Source organism: Danaus plexippus, chromosome 8 (assembly GCF_018135715.1).
Source record: "Danaus plexippus chromosome 8, MEX_DaPlex, whole genome shotgun sequence".
Classification (NCBI taxonomy): domain Eukaryota; kingdom Metazoa; phylum Arthropoda; class Insecta; order Lepidoptera; family Nymphalidae; genus Danaus; species Danaus plexippus.
Window position 1 is genome coordinate 3,907,307 of NC_083542.1, and position 21,379 is coordinate 3,928,685.

Below are 21,379 nucleotides of genomic sequence, written 5' to 3' on the forward strand. Positions count from 1 at the left end.
CAGCTTATTTTTTTTCATATATCTGTTAATACCCGAGCAAAGCCAGCAGTGAAGTCTTGTTTGCGTTTTAAATCCTTAAAAACTCGATTGTCAGTATCATTCCAACAGTTTGCTATTAGCCGCTGGAGAATTCATTATTATTAGAACATATATAAGTTAATTGAATTCGTTACACTCAAACCAGATATGAATACGATGGACACCTAAACAATATCAGGAATTATACAAAAAAGAAAATGACAACAAGGAGTATAATAACTTACAAGAATTACCTTAATCCGTTTATTTGCTTTAAACTTAATGAAAACGATATTTGTATTAAATTCATATTATTGCAGCCCATTGTTATGTTAATACCATATATTTTATATTTCAGGAGACGTCATCTTCTGGTACCTTTTGTATCTGGTTGTTCCTCGATCTATTATAACAAAGACAAATATATAATAGCTATTGAGTATAGAAATTCCTTCATCGTAACTGACTTAATATATAAGATTCTTTACTAAGTTTATTCCGGTCCTTAATCCTTACTAAAGTTACTAAAACATTCCATTAATGAATTAATCTATGAAACACCCAAACATCTCGTTATCCCTGAATTACTCTGCTCGCTAAACGATGTGCTATATCCTATCTCTGCCCTCTTCCATTCTTCACTTCGATATTTGTATTAAAATTATTTTAATAACCACATTCCTTATTCTTGTACACGTATTGAATATAAGATAAATTCTTTCTAACTCGGGATATTTAATTTTATAAGGAATTAATTTACAAAACCAGCGCTCAAACTTAACGTGATTGAACATCAAAGCAATTTTTTATCAGAAGAGAAGCTTCTGGACGTTATTTGCTACCTGTTGAAATTGTAAAGGAATAAAATCATAGAATTATTGTTTTTATATTGTTTGTTTAGTGGAAAAAAAAACACATTTGCTTTAAAATATTGATTTTAAAAGTACCCTCCTTTTATTTAAATAACTTCATTTTAATATGTGTGTTGAATCTTTACCATTACATTTATTTTACACCAGTATATATCTAAAGATATTAGAAACTATATGTTACACATTCGTAAAAATAAACTAAAGTATAATATTTTGACAGTTAACTATTGAGAATTTTAACGAGAGAACTATTACAATGAAAATTGCTAAATGTATTGAATAGCAGTGATTCGCTAAAAGTGAACGAAGTGAAACGGCTTTCAGTAAACGTTTTATATATTTGTGATATTACTTTATGACTCACAGAGACTGCTCACGTTCCGCAGTTAAAATATTAGTGAGGAAATATTATTAGGTTCATACAGTTTTGTTTATTCCTTTAAATTATTTTTAAATCAAAATAAGAGTAGTTGTTTTCGAAGAAGATCTATATTTACATCGTTCATATATAACTTTAAGTTGGTATTACTTTTCAAGATGGCGACCGATCTAACAGCTGTCAAGTGATTTATTCTCAGTTTGATTTGGCAATTCATTATGAATAGACTCACGCCTTACAACGCTTGCAAATTTTGCAATTTTATTTCATGTTATTCCCGATATACGGCCACAAATGTTGGATAAAGTCATCGTAAATTGGGCGTCCAGACTGGACTGCATCCGAGGCGGCCGTGGCAGTCATATGCCGGAAATCATATTTAAAACGTAATCATCATCAGCCTATCGGAAGCCCACTGCTGAGCATAAGCCTCTTCTCGCATGGAGAAGGTTTTGAGCATTAATCGCCACGCTTGCTCAAGACGGGTTGGCGATTTCAAACTTATAATTTGAAATTATAAGTCCAGGTTTCCTCACGATGTTTTCCTTCACCGTCCCGTCAGTGGCGTCTAAATACTGTTAGAAAGTACATATGACTATGAAAAATCACATTGGTACTTGCCAGGTTTCGAACCCGCGCCCTCACGCATGAGAGGCGGTCCTTTAACCTCCAGGCCACTACGACTTAATTAAAACGTAAAACGTAATGCCACAAGATTATCTTTCGAATAAAAAAAAGTTATGTCAATCGATTTTTCCATCGTTGTTTAATTGCAATTTATACCTCTAAAAAAAACACCCCTTATAAATTCACTCACATAAAAAAAATTTCTCACAATAGAGCGAGTTATTTTACTTGAGTTATGTTGTAGGATGCTATAACGTGTCTCGTGGAAGACTAATATAATCTCATGTAATGCTCTATTAGAGAGGTCCTCATATATATTTCTATATAATCTGCAATTAAACAGGCTTTTAAAACTTATAGCCTAACCCTACTCCGTAATAACAATTCTATTTGAAGGAACGCTGATAAGCTTTGTAAAAAAGACAAGATTACTGTTTTTGTTAGATTTTTAATGTTTGTTTGGTGAAAGATGGAAAGTAACAAAATGGTAAAATTAATTAAAATAAAGTTCTGTTTTTGAAAAAAAAATCCTTCAGACATTTGCAAATAAAAATCATGAGCAAGTTTTGTGTAATATTCGACATTGGATTAATTTAAATTTTAATAAGATGAAAACCAACACTCTCTTTTCTTGAAGTTATCAATCCTACATACACATTAAAAGAGCAAGTGTAATTTTATTTAGAATTGAATTGTAACTTATCCTGATCATCTGCAATAAGTATGACATATCATGTCACACAATCCTTGTGGACAAACTATGCATCGTTTTGTTTACTTATAGACATTAATTTATTTCACAAGGAATTACTACGTATCATCACAGTTCCCTTTGGATTTTTTCGATGTTTGAGAACTGTACATTTTTTATCTTTTCTTTACCTCCGTGGTTGCATTGTTTGTAAAGTTTGGCTTATAACTCGGAAATCTTTTAAAAAATTGAACAATATTGATATTTACATCGGCGTTTTACCCAACGACAAAAATTTGTGATGTACTAATAATTATCTTCTGAAATCGGTTTCAAGCCACTTTCGTAGGTTACAATGATCAAACAAGTTTAAACGGCTACCAACTTATCAACTGTCGGTACCTTTTATAGTTCTCAATGACTTATATTAATAAAGAATTCAAGTACCTAACTATAAAAGGAGTCTTTAGTATTTGCTGTATTCTTTGGATTTCCTATTGGACAATAGTTATGGCGTACCGTTGAACTCATAGAACAACTTCAGAAACTCCTTCTATAGCTAATAAGGTACATTTTAAAAAAAATATTTTTGAAATATGTTAAAAGTCCAGCAAGTGCAAGCAGGAAAGCCAGTGATTCCAAGCACAAACTTGAGAACGTTGAGAAATCCATAAAAAATCTATTAAAATTTGTTATTATAAAAAGCTCCTATTAAACAGCAACACTTCTGTGGGCTAACATAATATAATGGTCAGTTAAAAATAACTATCAGATTTCCGTGACACAATAGCCCAAAGAAATGCTATCAATCCATAACCTACCTAACCTATCTGCCGTCCATTGCAAAAGCACCTATCTCGCTTCAAATTATCTTTACAAATAGTCGTATATATAATGAAATATATCTTAGAATCAATATTCGCTCTCAACTGAGAGTCGTATGTCTAATCAATAGCTTAACAACGATATTTTATATTTCTACTTGCAGTAATAATTCTTTAACATCTTAAAAGATATGAGAATACGGAACAACACATGAACTATTTTTATATCTTACCTTCAACAATAACATCAATAGTAACGATGACTTTAATAATAAACCTTCTGATTTTTATACCCTCAATTTAACAACGTTTCTTGCAAGAACTTTTCGTAGCTGCGAATGTCCTTTGTCTTTATGACCCGTTTATAAATGAGTCAAACTGTTTTCATGAGCTAAAACAGATTTGACATAAAAAAATATTATACAACTTATTTATGATAATTTATTTTTACACAAAAATATTTCCATCTCCACATTTCTTGCTGATAGGGTTTTCGTAATAGACAACCGCTTTGACTTTTTGTCACATAAATGTAAAGATGGTAGCTCCCAGTACGGTGATAGCAAACAAATAAAATTTATATATTGACGAGTTGTCAACTATAAAGACTAAGTCCATTTAACATTATAACTGACAGCATTAGTAATAAGCGAAATTAATACATTCTATACATTATAAAATTAATGACTTATTAATGTAATGACATTCATTTGCAACGATAACAATTGAGATTGAACAACAATAGAAGCGGCTCTTTCTATAGAATCGATTCAATTATATTTTGATTACAGTTTCATAATTGTTCACATATAGCTGGAAACTATTACGTACATAAATTATTTAAAACAAATTACTATGATAATATTACTCCATGTGCTGAAATCCACATCTCAAAAATATTCAATTTTAACCCCCTTATGTATTGTTTGAGACACAAATATTTTATATTTCGTTGAATTTGAGTTGAATACAATAAAAGGGAGATTAAACAAACTATAGTAAAATGTATACAAAAAACGCGCTTAAACTGATAGTTTTAATATAAGTGATTGTTATTCCTTGTTTAATATCTCATATACCAAATGACAATTCATAATATTTCTTGTATAAAAATTAAATCAATGAAAATTTGTAGTGACAAGCCTAACTGTTTAAAGCACTCCATCCCCCAATAGGTGCCGTATTTATTTAAGGAAAAACGTTATAACTTCAATGCTATGTATTTAAAAATAATTAATTGAAAATGTTTTTTTTTTTATAGTTTCAACTGAATCCTGTATCATATCAGATAGCTATACTGTTCATGTACAAATAGAGGGAGAAATTACTTTTATATTTTGAAGTTTAATAATAATTTTAGTTTCCATTCGGAGGTACATACGTAATGAGTTCCACACGATGGCTACATTTGATCAATGAGAAAGTAATGTGAGATGCAGAGGCGTCACCTGACAAGAAACTCAATTTTATTTGTTACTTATTGAAAATATTTTCAAATTGAATCTCTCGAAGGTCGCCATTTAATGACAAAAAAAGTATTTAAAATATATTATAAATTAAAAATGATTGCTATTATAAATAAGACAGGAGTTCAAATGCTTTAAAACAATATTTAAGATATTGTTTTGGTTCAATTAAATAGGAAATATGCCGAGAACCTTTACTTTTATTCCAGCTTCACATTGTAGTTAGTTCCAATCCCAAACGGAGCGTCACTCGCCCGCCGCTGTCGTTAAAAGTTATTGGTGGATATTAACAAGAGGAAAACGATTTATTCCTATCCAGAGAGAAACTTTTAAGTTCTCGTTGTAAAGATACTGTTAATGTAATTATATATTTTTTAATTAAATAGTTTATTTTATTTGAATGAAACTATTATTACCGAACAGATAAGTTGGTAATACTGAGAAAGACATCTTGAAATTTTATTTAGATACAAACAAATATTCATATTATGTATATACCAGAAATATCTGAAAAGGTCACTGCACTATTTAGTCATTCTGATATAGTCAAATGCAAGGTAATATACATCAAATATGTATCGTCAATTCGTTAATATGTTTGTGGTATTGCCTGAACTTAATTTATATTGAACTGAGATCCTCTGCCAAGCCGAGTTCTTACATTAAGACACATTTTTGTAAAATTTAATTGAGTCATATCAGCGATACTCATATAAAACAGCGAGCGTACTTGATACAGCTAGGTACTGATTTTAAATAATAGACTAAACATAATCATGTTTTTATATATAGTTGCAAACGTTGCAAGACGTTTATATCTGATATAAGTTTGCAAGAGAATACATCTTTAGAGCTATACGTGGAATGAAGTTATGTAACACAAATAATAGATGTCGCTGGTGTTTGGTTAACATATGTATCTGCTGTAGTAAGGACACATTATACAGAGAGAACTCTGAGAACTGTGTACACAACGAAGACAATGTCGTGGACAAAACCTACTAGTAAATAGTGTTATCATTCGAAGTATAATGTACACACGAAGTCAGATATTCACGGTGAGACAAAGTACTTTAAATTAGAAGCTTAGTATATTGTTATAAATATTTGTAAAGAAGAAATAATAAAGGATTAGTAATTTTTAATCTTACTAGAATTACTGTTTGATTTCTCAGCCGAAACAACTGGCTAAGTGAAATAATGAGGTCTAAATGATTGAGGCAGATAGAGTGGTGACGATAATCTTAGCACCTGACACCTGTTGCAAATAGGAGAAGTTGGAACTCAACATAGTTTAATAGTTTTGTAACTTGCAATTGCTACTTTGTGTTATGTATTTTAATGAAAAGGTTTGTCTGTTTCCTTGAAAGTTAGTTTTAACTGCGGCGATATTTCTGTTACGTTTATATTAAAAATTAATAGAAACATAAGATAATAATTGTGTTTTCATTTAGGTTATTTTATAAGAGAAAAGTTACTTTACTATTTTTATTCCTAATTCGTATAAAATGTTCCTTAACAAGATGGTTTACATGTTGTTTAATTCATTAATCTAATTAATATTAGGTTTAACGGTCTCTAGTAATGTGATTCTCATTTGAAATCTTATCTAGACATATAGGAGAAACTCTACGAAACACCAAAGTATTATTTTTAGTTTTAAAACAATTTCCACAAGTCCAATTAATACGAAATTGTATTACTCAAGCATTAGAAACTAGAATCTTAAATACTCACATTACCCTTCGAGAAATAATAAGTTGTTAGTTAAGATATGATATTGTTAGTAAGTCCTCATCGGAAATCCTTTCAAAAAGACTAAATTCGTCTGCGGGAAGTCTTTGTATTGTAACAGTAATGAAATCCTCCAACTCAATAGAGGTTTAATCTATTGTGTGTTAACCATTATGTAACTTGTAAGTAATAGTTGAGATTAGATCATACATTTTGTTATGCTTTCGATACATTTTTATAAATTAAAAAATGTTCATAATCCGAATTAATTACTTAATAATATCTACAATTAGTTAATGTTATTTTTGTTCATATTTAAACTTTATGAAACATATATTTTAAGACATGTATGATATGTTTGTAGATAATAATTAGCCCACAATAGATGTTACCAAATGCTCTCTCAACTAGTCTTGATCGGGTACTGAGTCCTCCTCATATAAAATCAACTTGCGGTGAATGTTCAATTCGTTCAGAGAGCATTTTCATATTAGTTCAAACCGTCGCTTCTATTGGACAGATACAATGTAGTTACAATGGATAGTGAAAGGACAAGGTTTAATTCTTACAACATAGTATGAATAACTGTATTTTAATATCTGTAATTGAAATCTATATTCCAATATATAACACATAAAAATACGCACAAACCAACATCCTTCAAGCTCTGAACGACGCGTCACCATCTGTTAAACTGTTATTTATTCCAGTGACAAGAAACGGAATCAATGCGTTCTGAGTTTAATAATGAAAATATAAACATGGTTATGAAATATAATTTATTGTTTATGTCCAAGGTTTTTAAACGTTGTATACAAGGATTTACAAATTTGAGGGTAGTTTTATTAGTCCTCTTAAACAGTAAATAATCTTAGGACAAGTTCGGTTCATATTTCAATTAATTTACTTAAAAACTACTGTAGTCATCAAAGTATGCGATTATTTCCATATGAAACAAACTTTAGTTTTATAATTTAATGTGCGATTATTATATTGCATTTTAACCAAAGTTCCGGTTATTTTAAAGGAATCTGGGTGAGGGGCGGATGAGTTGAAATTTCGTCATTTTCATAGTGGTAGCTGGTAATTAGTTTTCACGACAGCGGCTGACTCGTGACCATCCCTGTATTTATGGAGCTACAGATAACAGCCAAGTTGGAACAGAGGTCTAATGACTCTTCGGAACGGGAATTTTATTTTAAAAACTAACGAACCTTTATTTCTTGGAGTATTATTGAAAATTTTGTAACATGTGTCGTTGAATTATTCATAACACTCCGATCAAGTTAAAACTTCCTTTGCCCACATACGACGAAACTTTCATATTACAAATGAGAGACAACAATATTTTACTTTCAAATGATATTATTAGCAGATTCTTTAGGACTTATACTTTGTTGCCAGCAGTTATGAATGTCCATAACATATGTACAAGAAATAAAAGAGAACATTCTTATCTGCTATACGAGATACGTGGGTACCTCCAAGTGTTTTTAATATGAAAGCAATCCGAAGGTTTAAATACGGACAATCCCTACTTTAAAACAATTTACTTTTATAATCCTAGATTTTAAGATGTGGTAGAGCCTAGCTGTGGTCAAATTACTGCGTCTCGAATTTGGGCTGGCTCGACCGGAGAAGTACCACCCTCTCACAGAAGATTGGCGTGAAGTAGCCTTAAGTGGCTGCGTTTCGTCCGATGAGTGAGAGAACCGGTTGCCCTTTCTCTGTTGCCCACACTTTCCTGCCATTTTCTTATTCCCACACCTCCCTTTTCCTCAAAAATCAAGGTTGGCAACGCATCCACGACATCTATGTTGCGGATATCCAAGGCGACGGCCACTACTGTCCATCAAGTAAGCCGTCTGCTCGTTTGCCACCTTTCACATTAAAAAAATATTAGGAATTTTAAGTTAAAAAAAGTATTTTATTTTTTTGTAATACCGTGATTGAAGGACTTTATGTAGTAGAATATCCTAACTTAAACTTTTCCGCTGTATTTTTACTAAAATCGTCCATATATTTTTAACTAAACTTTACAGAATTTATGCATATTTAAAATTAAAATAAAACTAATGCAGCAATATAAATATGTCATGAGTGTTGTAAATGTGGCTTCTATATGACTAATATAAGTAAGTAAAATGTGTCATCGCCTATTAATTAATACTGCCAGCCCTCGTAGTACGCCACAGTCGCCGAGCTGAACTTTCATAACAAAATCACAAAGAGATAATGTAGAAACTACTGTATTATAACTCACAGTACTTGCTTAGATCATTATCATCCTGATGTCGTATTTGAGTTATTCAACTTTATTCTGACAAATTTCATGTTTAAACTTGTTGTCGCGCAAACAATGTTTTGACATTTGAACTTATAATTCGATAAGTTGCTATGTGTATCTATATTTCTTGTTTCAGCATCGTATTTGTATTGCACATAAGGTGAATATTGAAGAACACTATTTGAAAGGATATTACATACATTTTTTTAAATAAAACAGTGCCATGGAATCAACATTACTCGGGAATTCGAAAACTGCCCCTAATGATTCGTTTCCCATCCAACGTCATTGTTTTCATTAGAAGTAATTTTTTTTTCTTCGAACTCCTTCAACTTCAAACCAAAGTTCCTATTTAAAATTTTTATGTTCTTTCACTTTCTCATTATTGACTTTCAAACAAAGAGTTATCAGTGACGGTGAGTGTGAGTGGATCGCAGGCTGTCGATATAATTATCCCTTCTCGCACACTTTTATATTATTGATACTGTAGTATTTAAGTGTATGGGGATAATATTTGATGTTTATTGTAAAGATTCGCTTTACTTACATCGGCCAAATGCGATTTATGTCAAGTGTTTTTGTTTTGTTATTGTATTCAGTTAACGAGGGAAAAATATCTTCAAATGTAAAATATACATTTTTTATTCTTGTTAAATAAAACATTACTTATACTTTTACTAACTAAAGCTCGTAAAGGCCTTTACAAATTTAATGGGACGTCTAATAAGAATGTTGGCACAAAGTCGACAATGTAATTAAGTTGTGTAGATTTTTTATAATTTTTTAATGCGCCTACTGCCTTTCTTAAAATAAAACTACGCATGTTTTTGTATATACTAATCAGTATTATTATTTTATTTTAAATTTTCCCAAAGTTTCGACCTCTTTGCAGCAGCCGTGATCATGGACAGGCGGGATAAAAGTGCCTGTCAGTTAGTCTTGTTATTTTTCATCTACCGTCAAACATTTAATTTTTAAATATCACTACTAGTTTTATTCAAGAAGACCACAACCTTATACTTGATGAATTTAAATTTCATTCCTATATGTGGTTACTTCTTGAATATTTCGGAAATATTTTAATGGTCAATTAGTTTGGGTATTTGTACGATTTTAACTATAAATAATTTACTTTTTAAGGGTAGTCGTAATCTTAACACATTATCTGTCTCTCGTCTTAACTTCTCCATTGTAATCTTACAATGTGTTTTGAGTCGATTATTGGTAAGTATGTTTAGGGTTCTGGCAGTAATTCTGAACTTCTTGAACACATAAAAACATTAACAGACGCACTAATCCATATAAGAAAAAGTAATAAGTAGAACAGTCCCACTTATCAAATTCTTTGAAGATGATTCGTTTTTTTCACAGCTGGAAAGTAAATAATATTAATTTTTTTGTGGAACTGCATTGAGGTCGATGAATATTTCAAACGGAACGGTGGAAATTTAGCTGGAGCGTAGTCGTAAAGTTTCACTTCTGCTAGAGAATATATCCCAAAGTTCTCTCTTTGCAACTTTCTACAATTCAAGAATTTTTTATTTTTATTCTCAACATAAGCCTTTAGCATTTCACCAGGATAATTGCAGATATTTTTCTTCAATTCAAGTAGTGCTTACTATAGAATGTATTGTAAGCATTTTTTATTTAACAAAATATTTGATTTTCTGCAAAATTATAGTAAGTTGGTTTTGTTGGTATATCTAAAAAGTATATATAAGTTTATTGGACACTTATAAAAAAAAACTTATAAAAACATTAAAATTAAATAGAAATATAAAAAAAATTGACATAAAAATCTATTCGGACCAAAGAATGGTATTTAATATTCTGTTTTCTATGCTTGTTGACTTAAGATTAGAATTGAAATCGATGAAACTAGAGAGTACAGGCTATTAAATTTGAAAGATGAGTAAAAATACTTGGAACAAAAGAAATTAAAACATCTCGATGGTATTTTTTGGTGAAAATATAAATTATAATTTACAGTGAAAATGAGATGTAATTTGAGGAGAAATTCACTGTTACAGGCTCTCGAATAAATGCTGATAATGAGGCCTCCATCTCTTGAAAATAAATAAATATGATTTTGAATATTATGATAGAAATGATAGAATAATTTGAATGGAGTTATTTGAAAAATTTGTATTTGAACAAAATCATTACGTCTTATTATTCTTTCTGTACAAACGGACACTCACTACTCCAAGCAGTGCCTATCTACCCACCTATTAAGCACAAAAGCGACGTTGAAACTAAAACCGAGATGCTTAAATCCTAAGACTTGGAGTCGTCCAAGAAGAAAAGAACTCGGCTGGTTCGCTGCGGCTTAAAACCTGACGCTCCGACATTTATAGTACAAGAACGATCGAAACAAAACCTGAAAAGAACATTACTTACAACTGGTTATTAAAAAAACTTCACTTATGTTGCTATTAACTGACGAATATAGACAATTCGGACGTCACAATACTATTAATACACACGGCAACATTATATACACATAGTCAGTACAGGTTATGTGACAAATAGATTATATATTGTGATAACATCACCTTTAGTACATGTAGTTCTTATAACGAATAAGAGAATACATAATAATATATTTATAATTTTGAAATGACGTCGTCGTTTCAATATTATGTGCCAACGATGTTTAATATTGCACTTGCCAACGTCCATACCACGTTGAATACACCGGTTCTCGTCCGATCACCGAAGTTAAGCAACGTCGGGCGCGGTCAGTACTTGGATGGGTGACCGCCTGGGAACACCGCGTGATGTTGGCTTTTTTACTTCTCGTTATTTTAAATAACGAATTATATATACACAATACACAACAAATCCTGTTTACTCTTCTTTTCTGATATTATTTAGGACCTAGTATATATATGTACATATATTAAGGGTTTTTATTGCAATTCCCTTATTTCTCTTTCATTGCTATTTTCAAAATAATCGTCTTCTTATTAATAGACCACGGAAACTAGTAATATTTTGAGTATAAAAAATGGATATCAGACATAATAATTATTTAACTATTGATTAACATTAAAATATATAATCGTACTTTGAATCACAGTAGAGTCCTCTTAGAATTTAGGTCGTCACCTGCATAGAAGAAATGTATTTTACAGGCTACTTTCCAGTTTCTCTGTGTGTATAATACTGTGTCCAGAAAGCACATGTGACGACGAAGTTCGAGATATAAGTTCTTTTTAAAGTATTCAACATAATGCAACCAGTAGGTTGTATTGTGGTGAGTTTGTTGATAAGTTATTATGTGGGCCGATCCCGGCGGCACTGCAATGCCGGGCCGACCCGTGACGGGAGTGGAGCGAGCCCCGAACATCCCGTCGGTTTACAAAAATCAGTTTAATATACTGGTCCCGACATGCGGGAACTTTCAGATATTAAGCTGAAAAGAACAGATACTACACTTTGATCTTAGCCAAAAGGCCGAGAAGCGATGCCCTGAACCTGACTACGACCGAGCGTCATTCAGAGAGCAGAAATTTTACTACCGCGATTTATACGAAGGCAGCGGAATTCATAGCGACATCTAGTGGCGCTTTGTAAAGGGCGTCGCCGATGTAGAGTCCCTAACGTTATTAGTGATTTGTGATAGACACATTTTTTTGCCGGACTCGAATAAATATGAAAGGAGTAGTCACGCAGTTTAGTTCCATATACGATGTCATTTTAATTCTAAAATGTCAAATAAAATAGAAAAACAAAAAAAAATACTCTCTGTACTATACATGTATCTTGGTTTCCTGTGTGAGTGTGAGACTCTAAATATTATTAAAATGTAAAAAATTACCATGTAAACTCTACATATCGTCTGGTAATATGTGTTTCTTGTGGATTTTTATCAACACACGTGTGGTAATGATATAGTCTTACTCTACATTTGTTGTGCTTACAGTCATCCGCTAGATGTCTCTGTATGTAAACTAGATGTATTCTGCATCGCGGTGATAAAAGTTTTCTCTCTTCGATGACTACGAGCGTCAGACGCGGTTACGGTACTCTGGTTTCCCTTCAAAACGTATAAATCTTTCGCCTTTTACTAAAGATTTCCGTGGAGGGGAACACTCAAATGAGTCTAACTCTACTTTTTGAAGCCTCACCCTAGGTGAGGTTAATAGTTCCTTTAGAAGTGTTTTAAGTGATTATGCTCGTACTGTAAGATTAATTTCAAATTAGAATGCCGAATGTTTCGGGTGATTTCCGTCAAGGAATGACTTTAAAGGCTGTTTTGGCCAAACAATATCGTCTCGTTTAATTGGCACATGATTGGTAATTAATTGAAAAATCATTATGCATCGTAGAATACTCTTCATGAAGTAGTATTTGCGTTCTACTCTTACTATTTAGTGAAGCATTCCTTTACTGCCTATGCTGAATACGGTCGTTACCCAAGCGGGCTTCGTTATCTTCAGGCGTTTCTGTTTCTCTTTAAACATGATGCTAATCATCAACCAACGATAATCGGAAAGTACGATCTAGTGAGATTCTCGTGATCTTTAGGAATCTTTCACGATTCAATGATAAACGATCAGTTCTCTGTTGATCATTTTCAAACGAATTTTTGGTAGAAGACGTATTGCGTCCTAAATTGGATTTTCGCCGAGGAATTCTTATATTATCAGGATGGTATACTAAACCTTAAACTAAAGTATTTATGCTTCACAACAAAAAATAAGAATCTGTAGTACGAATTAAAAACCTCTGAAGAATAACACTTAATTGCTTGACTAATTAGGGATGCACTTACTTTGATCTATTTCCTACTAAATCAAGACACGGAACAAAATTGACAGAAGAAGAAGACACAGAACAACAGAATTTAAGAAAATGGACACAACAAGGAAATGCGACTAAAAAGTTTGAAATGATTTACATTAACACAAGATATACAAATAATGGTCGGGAAACTTAGTAGTTAAGTATCGAATTAAATAAGTAAAGAAAACACATTCATTGCTCGTGAATTATTGTCGTTCGGTTTAATAGCTAAAAAACAGTAGATAAGACGGTGCGTGAGGGGACGTCAGCGATTGCCTCATACGAAGCGACTGAGCGAGCTATCAAGCGGATTTAATATTGAGCATTTCTGGACTTATGTTATGATAACTTTCAAATGATAAGGCTGATATAAATGGTTCAAAAAGAATTTACAGATACTGATATAGGCTTGAACACGAAAAGATTTATTTTGAAAAGACTTTATACCGTAATTATGTAATTAGCTTTCCTTTAAACACTTCACGAATGCAAATTTTTAAAAGTAGTTAAATGTATATAGTATGTTATTCTCAAGAGATAGATATATGCCACCGCGGACTCTTCTGTAGATGTAGATCTGTAGATGTGATGGACAATTTCACCACACATTATTTTGTTATATCTCCAGGGCTTTAGGCAGCGTTTTCGTTATAAGCTCCCAGATTGCTCATTTTTTCCCGACATCCTCAACAAAGATCGTTAATGTACACACAAATAAATACAAAAACTTAACAAATTTTATATTAATACCTTCCTCAAGAATCACGTTATCGAGTGGTGAAAGTCACTTGAAAATTGTTGCAACAGTTTTTCAGTTTACCGCAAACAGACAGACAGACAGACGCAGCAGGGGACTTTGTTTTTTAATAAGTATTGATATAATATTTAGGGCCTTACATCAAAAAATATATAAGTAAATGAAAATAGGGATATACATATGTGTCCCCATCCTAAAAACAAATAAATACATTTAATTGATATTTTCGGATTACCTTTATATTAAACTAGACTAATGTCAAAAATAAAAGCAAAAAAAAAAGTTTGATAGATTAAAAAACTTATTTTAGATCCAGTAACACCAAACAATGATAAATAGATAATGTCTTGTTAAGGCGTTTGATGGACTGTTTAATGTATAGAGCGTCCTACCACTCACTAATGTCTATTTCCTTGTATTTATTAATAGTCGGTCATATAACGTCACATTTAATAATGCTTTATAATTTTTTCATCGTGGTTCGTAAATATATTGGTAGAAAATTATATTTTTGAAACTTCGTTAGTAAATTCCTTTTTAAGATTTAACAAACAGAGATTGGTGAAACTGTGTTAAAAAATTAATAATTGAACATTTCATGTACGTACAAATATATTAATGCTCTAAAATTAGTAAATGCCTAGTTAATGTTAATATGAAATTAATCTTACAGTACGAGCATAATCACTTAAAACACTTCTAAAGGAACTATTAACCTCACCTAGGGTGAGGCTTCAAAAAGTAGAGTTAGACTCATTTGAGTGTTCCCCTCCACGGAAATCTTTAGTAAAAGGCGAAAGATTTATACGTTTTGAAGGGAAACCAGAGTACCGTAACCGCGTCTGACGCTCGTAGTCATCGAAGAGAGAAAACTTTTATCACCGCGATGCAGAATACATCTAGTTTACATACAGAGACATCTAGCGGATGACTGTAAGCACAACAAATGTAGAGTAAGACTATATCATTACCACACGTGTGTTGATAAAAATCCACAAGAAACACATATTACCAGACGATATGTAGAGTTTACATGGTAATTTTTTACATTTTAATAATATTTAGAGTCTCACACTCACACAGGAAACCAAGATACATGTATAGTACAGAGAGTATTTTTTTTTGTTTTTCTATTTTATTTGACATTTTAGAATTAAAATGACATCGTATATGGAACTAAACTGCGTGACTACTCCTTTCATATTTATTCGAGTCCGGCAAAAAAATGTGTCTATCACAAATCACTAATAACGTTAGGGACTCTACATCGGCGACGCCCTTTACAAAGCGCCACTAGATGTCGCTATGAATTCCGCTGCCTTCGTATAAATCGCGGTAGTAAAATTTCTGCTCTCTGAATGACGCTCGGTCGTAGTCAGGTTCAGGGCATCGCTTCTCGGCCTTTTGGCTAAGATCAAAGTGTAGTATCTGTTCTTTTCAGCTTAATATCTGAAAGTTCCCGCATGTCGGGACCAGTATATTAAACTGATTTTTGTAAACCGACGGGATGTTCGGGGCTCGCTCCACTCCCGTCACGGGTCGGCCCGGCATTGCAGTGCCGCCGGGATCGGCCCACATAATAACTTATCAACAAACTCACCACAATACAACCTACTGGTTGCATTATGTTGAATACTTTAAAAAGAACTTATATCTCGAACTTCGTCGTCACATGTGCTTTCTGGACACAGTATTATACACACAGAGAAACTGGAAAGTAGCCTGTAAATTACATTTCTTCTATGCAGGTGATGACCTAAATTGTAAGAGGACTCTACTGTGATTCAAAGTACGATTATATAATTATTATGTCTGTCGGCGCAACGACATTTAAAAAACCATTATAAAGGGTAGTTGTTTCATATGTATAGTTGTTTCATATGTATTTCACTTTAGAGGGTAGATGTGACATAAACAATGTCAAGGCGTTAGTAATAACTTTAACAAAATTATTTGTTTTATAGATCGTCGTACGATTTGTATTGAAGGAAAGTAAATGGCAATTCGTATCGTGATTTGTAATATGTAAAGATAAGTTATTTTGTGAGTTTTAGTAAAACACAAACATAAACAGTAACCATTTTGTAATCAATGTTATTCAATTATGATTTCTTTAAATTTTAAATGGCAATATAAAGTTTAGTTGGTTTAATAATTGATTACGAAAACATTTTGTAATGATTACTGTTTATTTAAATTACTACGAATAATCTTTGTAAGTTATTATTTAAAATTAAGAGTAAATGTAATGACTCCACGAAAACCATTTATATTCGGAGACATCTGTGGCGAGGACACAGTGGTGTGAGAGCTATCCAGGAGAAATTACTAAGTGTTAGTTAAAGTTGAAAATAAAGTGGTGTGAGTAAGTGAGAGTGCTTTATTGGTGAAAATGGATAACCTGATAGGTGGAAATAGTGTTATGTGACGATAACATCGCTGACGTCACAGCTCCTAATAATCAACTTGGACATGGCTCTACGACATCAGAAGTGGGATTACCTACTTCTACTCGTCCATCTGACAATACTGGAGGCTCAGTTGCAGTGGTAAATACCGAATTATTATTTTTTTTTTTTCACAAATGCTAAAAGTGATAAAGCGTATGTCGATCGTATTCCTGGTCAACCAGAAGCCAAAATTAAAATTACTGATACCTGCCATCATATGACCGGGACATGAATGTTGGAATCAGAGAATGGTGTCAACATATTACAACTGCTATGGAAACCTATAACTTTACTGATTACTAAATCAGAATGAAGGTCCGGAGTCTACTCAGAGGACGCACAAAGTTATGGGTTGACAATTGGTTAATATTTACAACAACGTGATCGGAATTGCGGGATGTTTTGATTACGACTTTTCACATCGAACCAGAGACTGGATATTCGCGGGAGATCGTTCGTTTTAAAGAACATAACTATGATAATACTAAGGATATTACGCAATTTTTGTCACAAGCGTGGGTTCTATGGCGACGTATAAGAAAGGCAGTGATTGTTGTATAGGGGATGAACGACTGCGAATCGAATTACTAAATGTTAGAGCGTCATCAGTACCCGAATTGATCTCTGTGGCATCGCCGATACGATACGTGAAACGGTCCCACCCTAATACATAGAATACATTACAAGGAACTATAAAACGAACAAATTTAGTACAATATTCGAAAGGTCTGAGACAATTTACAGTAGTGTCGCTATCAACATTAACAACAGTATGCTTTATAAATGATCTTAGAATAGAGATTCAGTTTCATATTGTATCTGACTGTGAAATATGTTCAGATGTTTTAATTGGAATGAATTTGATTGAAAACACGAATTTTAGTGTGATAGTAAACTCGCATGGTGCTATTTTTCTTCACCAACCTGCTATACGTCATGTGATGTCTAGGAGTGATAAATTTAATAATTTTGGCGACCTAACTGATCAAGATCTAATAAATAGATTAATAATTTTGCTCAACAAATATGAAAATCACGTGTTAAACACCGAAGTACTACAAATACGCTTAGAAGATAACGATAGATATGTAGAACGTAGACCATATCGATTAAGTCCTGTGAGGAGGGAAACAGTTCGTTCAATTATTAAGGAATTACTTGAACATAAAATTATTCGAGAAAGAAACAGCACCAACAGAGCTGTATACAGATGATAGTAGCATTGGATACGGAGCAGTTCTAGCTCAGATCGTTAATTCATAGATGTGAATTCATAGATGTAGAAACCCATCTAATGAAATATCTGTCAATATGATAAGCAAAGACATGGAATGGTTACAAATAGAACTTGATGATTTACTTCGTCCTTTAATAAGATAGCATGACCAGCGACCACGCAGCCGCAAACTATACACTAAGAGAAGGTGTCCTAAAGAAAATTTTAACAGATCCTGTGCTTGGCCAACATGAAGTCATTGTCGTTCCTATCATCATTTCAGGGGAGTATAGTAAATTCATTTAAATGAAACTAATATTTTTCGGATATACGCGTGCTTTAATTTTGTTAAAATTACAGGCTCCCGACGTTTCGGTTACTTTTGAGCAACCGTGATCACGGGCAGACGAGATTTAATAAATTCATTTCACACCGCATTACATCACCCAGGATGGGAGAGACCTCTTCAAAAAATAAAAGACATATGTTTTTGATAAAATGAGTACTTTAATCGGAAGATTTGTTGAAAATTTTATAATTTGCAGAACATCAAAAAACTCGTCAGGTAGCAACAAGTACGACTTCATCCAATCCAGAAACCCACGGCAGCATTTCAAGTAGTACATATGGACATTACCTGGAAATTAGGAACTAGGAGTAGTGAAGGATCAGTCTCGCAGCCTTGAAACGATTAGTACATCTTTTTGGAACACCAGTTCAGATCATGGTTGATGGAGGTCGAGAGTTTCTTGGTGAATTCAAAGTTTATTGTAACCGCTTTGGGAGCAACATACATTCAATCGCACCGGGAATAAGCCGAGCTAAAGGACAGCTTGAAAGTATCATGAGCACTTTAAAAAATGCCCTAACTATTATAAAAATTACACTACCGAAAACTGGCAGACTGCTCTTGAACCATTGTAACTCTCGTTTAATTGCACGCCTCATAGAGTTACTGGAGTTGCACCTCTAACTCTTCTCACTCGTCGGCAGCATTGTGTGCCATCGGAACTATTAAGGTTAATTGATTTTGAGAATGAATTTATAAATTTTGATGTATTGGAGGAATATGTGCAACAGAAAATGTTGGCTTCGGCGGAATATGATAAACAGAGTTTTGAAAAAAGTAAGGGTAAGCTACGTTCATTTAAGAGAGGTGACTATGCACTAATCAAAACTAATCCTCGTAAACAAACTTCTTTGGATCTGAAAAATACTGAACCATACGAAATATACAAAATATTGGAACATGATCGTTACATGCTAAAACGTGTAACCGGTAGAGGCCGGCCGCATAAGTTAGCTCATGATCAATTACGTCCAGCACCAAATCCAGCAGCAGCAGGAACCGTGTCGGCGGATCAGATTGATGATCCTCCACATTACGACAGTCCATTAAATGTTAAAGCTTCTGAAAATTTAGAAGTTGAATCCAATGAACGATCAATAAACTTGGTCCAACATTCATTGCTTAGTAAAGTATCAATTTATTGACAATTGTCTTTATCAAAAGATCTCTCAAGTTGATTACTTGACATGAGGTCAATAAAAAAAAAAATAATAATAATTTTAGAACCTGTACTAAAATATTACCTTTCTTCAAATCTTTTAGAGCCTCTGTGGACCACGGACAAAAGTCCCAGACCACAGCATCGACCTACCTCAATCCCTTAGAGCCCCTGTGGACCACGGCGTACGAGACCGCCCAGACCACAGCAACATCATAAAATCAATATCCTCTGTGGACCACGGACAAAAGTCCCAGACCACAGCATCGACCTACCTCAATCCCTTAGAGCCCCTGTGGACCACGGCGTACAAGACCGCCCAGACCACAGCAACAAACCCACTTCAATAAAAGTAAGCAAAGATGCGTGGAGCATTTTGCATTAAAAAAAAAAACACAAACACAGGTTCAGAGAATCCAAGTGATCTCTTTAATACAGCGTATGTTGATACGTTGATATATCACAACAAAGTAAAACTGGTGCAGGGCACGCACCAGGCCGCAGAATGGCCGTGTCGGCGCAACGACATTTAAAAAACCATTATAAAGGGTAGTTGTTTCCTATGTATAGTTGTTTCATATGTATTTCACTTTAGAGGGTAGATGTGACATAAACAATGTCAAGGCGTTAGTAATAACTTTAACAAAATTATTTGTTTTATAGATCGTCGTACGATTTGTATTGAAGGAAAGTAAATGGCAATTCGTATCGTGATTTGTAATATGTAAAGATAAGTTATTTTGTGAGTTTTAGTAAAACACAAACATAAACAGTAACCATTTTGTAATCAATGTTATTCAATTATGATTTCTTTAAATTTTAAATGGCAATATAAAGTTTAGTTGGTTTAATAATTGATTACGAAAACATTTTGTAATGATTACTGTTTATTTAAATTACTACGAATAATCTTTGTAAGTTATTATTTAAAATTAAGAGTAAATGTAATGACTCCACGAAAACCATTTATATTCGGAGACATCTGTGGCGAGGACACAGTGGTGTGAGAGCTATCCAGGAGAAATTACTAAGTGTTAGTTAAAGTTGAAAATAAAGTGGTGTGAGTAAGTGAGAGTGCTTTATTGGTGAAAATGGATAACCTGATAGGTGGAAATAGTGTTATGTGACGATAACATCGCTGACGTCACAGCTCCTAATAATCAACTTGGACATGGCTCTTCGACATGTCTGATATCCATTTTTTATACTCAAATATTACTAGTTTCCGTGGTCGATTAATAAGAAGACGATTATTTTGAAAATAGTAATGACAGAGAAATAAGGGAATTGCAATAAAAACCCTTAATATATGTACATATATATACTATGTACTTAATTAATGTCAGATGTAGAAGAGAGAGTAAACAGGATTTGTTCTGTATTGTGTATATATAATTCGTTATTTAAAATAACGAGAAGTAAAAAAGCCAACATCACGCGGTGTTCCCAGGCGGTCACCCATCCAAGTACTGACCGCGCCCGACGTTGCTTAACTTCGGTGATCGGACGAGAACCGGTGTATTCAACGTGGTATGGACGTTGGCAAGTGCAATATTAAACATCGTTGGCACATAATATTGAAACGACGACGTCATTTCAAAATTATAAATATATTATTATGTATTCTCTTATTCGTTATAAGAACTACATGTACTAAAGGTGATGTTATCACAATATATAATCTATTTGTCACATAACCTGTACTGACTATGTGTATATAATGTTGCCGTGTGTATTAATAGTATTGTGACGTCCGAAT

The 21,379-nt window shown here is 33.0% G+C and overlaps 6 non-coding genes across 6 annotated transcripts; 3 read left to right on the top strand and 3 right to left on the bottom strand.

Moving 5' to 3' along the window:
* The first annotated feature begins 11,568 nt into the window (after positions 1 to 11,568).
* Positions 11,569 to 11,687, top strand: LOC133318904 (5S ribosomal RNA). Its single transcript, XR_009752637.1, has one exon. It is a non-coding gene; the product is annotated as a 5S ribosomal RNA (ribosomal RNA).
* Positions 11,688 to 12,176: 489 nt separating this feature from the next.
* LOC133318917 (U2 spliceosomal RNA) lies at positions 12,177 to 12,369 on the bottom strand. Its single transcript, XR_009752650.1, has one exon. It is a non-coding gene; the product is annotated as a U2 spliceosomal RNA (small nuclear RNA).
* A 557-nt stretch (positions 12,370 to 12,926) lies between these two features.
* Positions 12,927 to 13,043, top strand: LOC116777237 (U5 spliceosomal RNA). Its single transcript, XR_004354035.1, has one exon. It is a non-coding gene; the product is annotated as a U5 spliceosomal RNA (small nuclear RNA).
* Positions 13,044 to 15,160: 2,117 nt separating this feature from the next.
* Positions 15,161 to 15,277, bottom strand: LOC116777243 (U5 spliceosomal RNA). The gene has a single exon (XR_004354036.1). It is a non-coding gene; the product is annotated as a U5 spliceosomal RNA (small nuclear RNA).
* Positions 15,278 to 15,834: 557 nt separating this feature from the next.
* On the top strand, positions 15,835 to 16,027 carry LOC133318918 (U2 spliceosomal RNA). The gene has a single exon (XR_009752651.1). It is a non-coding gene; the product is annotated as a U2 spliceosomal RNA (small nuclear RNA).
* Positions 16,028 to 21,045: 5,018 nt separating this feature from the next.
* LOC133318905 (5S ribosomal RNA) lies at positions 21,046 to 21,164 on the bottom strand. The gene has a single exon (XR_009752638.1). It is a non-coding gene; the product is annotated as a 5S ribosomal RNA (ribosomal RNA).
* Between the last annotated feature and the right edge of the window lie 215 nt (positions 21,165 to 21,379).